Raw genomic sequence first — 1,908 nt, 5'->3', positions numbered from 1 at the left:
CCCCAGCCTCTCTGTGGTTCAGTTTTCTCACTGTAAAAGGGCCACAATAATAGAGCTGCTCTAAAAATTAAGTGAATTGGTGCATATAAGGTATTCAGAACAATGCTTGGTACATGGGGGAGTTCAATAGACACGTATTGAACAGAGTAACTTAGCAATTAGTAAATATACTCATGCAGGCCAGGCGCGGTGGCTTATGCCTGTAATTCCAAAACTTTGCGAGGTTGAGGCGAGACGGTCACTTGAGCCCAGGAGTTTGAGACTAGCATGGGCAACACAGCAATATTCCATCTCTAAAACTGTGTGTAACATACATGTCTATATACACTCAAATGTTCACAGTGTATTTATAGTATACAAAATAGCTGGAATACAGAGTTAACTATTCACAATGGTTACTTCTAGAGAAGGCGGAATGCAAATTTCAGCTTTTTACCCCACACGTATATTCTTGTATCATCTGAAATATTTAAGCAAATTGTATGTATAAATTTGCCCCGAAACACATAGCAGAATAATGTAGTTTTGACTCAAAAATCTTCATATCATGATGGAATTGTCCTGTGAAAGTAAAGTTAGAGAGATGAAAAGCCTGCCTCCAGCCTAAATGCTCGTTCATATGACCTATATTACACAAACCAATGCAGACGCCCCAATCCTTTCCCCACTGTCATAAGAATTTTTCAGTGAACTGCATTCCCCTTTACAAACTAGATGATAGTTAGAGTTACCAGGCAAGAACGTGGATCCAGTTCTGCTTTTTCAAAGCCCAATGTTCCTCCCATAATAGCAATGCATTCTTCAACCGGTCAACTGCCCCCAACACCTGAGCTCTCTGTTGTACACAACTCAACGAGGCCTGGGAGAAAGCAGGTGCAAATTTCACTTACTCAGTAACAACACATCCCACCTGATTCCTCTGCTGGGCTAGTTCTCAAGTCATCTTTTTCTAAGCTTTCATTCGGCTCTACCACACGTACCTAGGCTGGGTAAAACACTTTACCAAGTTTTTTTTTTCGAGACGGAGTTTCACTCGGTCGCCCACGCTGGAGTGCAGTGACGTCATCTCGGCTCAGAAGCCAGCGCCCGGGTCCATGCAGTCCCCTCCGCGGCAGACGCGGGGAGCCGGGGAGCAGTGGGGACCGGCCCCCACCCGCAGGGCGACAGGGACCCCCGCGCAGGCCCACGCGGTATCGCAGCAGGCGCGAAGCCCCCGGTGCCACCCGAGGCCGAGACAAAGCCCAGGCGCAAGGACCTCGGATCCCGACTTCGGACCCTGTGGAATCCAACTCGGAGCCGCCACGCCCGGCGTAGAGAACCCCGCCCGGTCCGCAGACCCCGTCACCCGGTCTCACCTCAGGCCGCCCGCTCACAGGGCCCGCTCCTCGCCGCGGCGCCTGGGCCGACTGGAGCGCAGCTGAGCAGCCTACAGAGCGGAGGCAGCCTCAACAATGGAGTCCTGGGGCGGGGCCGCCGCCGCCGCTTCAGCGCGTGTTCCCCGCTCAGGATCCGGCTCGGAGCAAGGAGCTGCAGCTGGCGCGGGGCTGCGGCCGGGACACACACCCTGCAGGTGCACACGGCCCCGCCCGCCGCCCGCCACCCCGCCCCCAGCGGAGGCGGGCGCCCAGGGCCCGCCCCCCGGCCAACGGAGAGCGAGCTGCACGGAGAGGGCGGGGCCTGGGGGAACAAATGGAGGCTGGGCGGGGCGGCGCTGGGACTGGGCGTACCGGGTCCCGCGGGAGGACTGGACCCAAGAGCTGACCGGATCCTGGCCTTCTAGAAGACCCAGCTCAACGTCCACCTGCAGTCTGGTCTACAGGACGCGCTCATCTCAAGCCCAGAACTCAGGCTTTTAGGGCAGAGAGCGAGAGACAGGCTTGCTTTACAAAAAAGGAAACTGAGGTCCAA

The sequence above is a fragment of the Macaca mulatta genome, chromosome 15, assembly GCF_049350105.2.
Source record: "Macaca mulatta isolate MMU2019108-1 chromosome 15, T2T-MMU8v2.0, whole genome shotgun sequence".
Classification (NCBI taxonomy): domain Eukaryota; kingdom Metazoa; phylum Chordata; class Mammalia; order Primates; family Cercopithecidae; genus Macaca; species Macaca mulatta.
The sequence above is the reverse complement of the archived record's forward strand: the minus strand, read 5'-3'. Positions refer to the sequence as shown.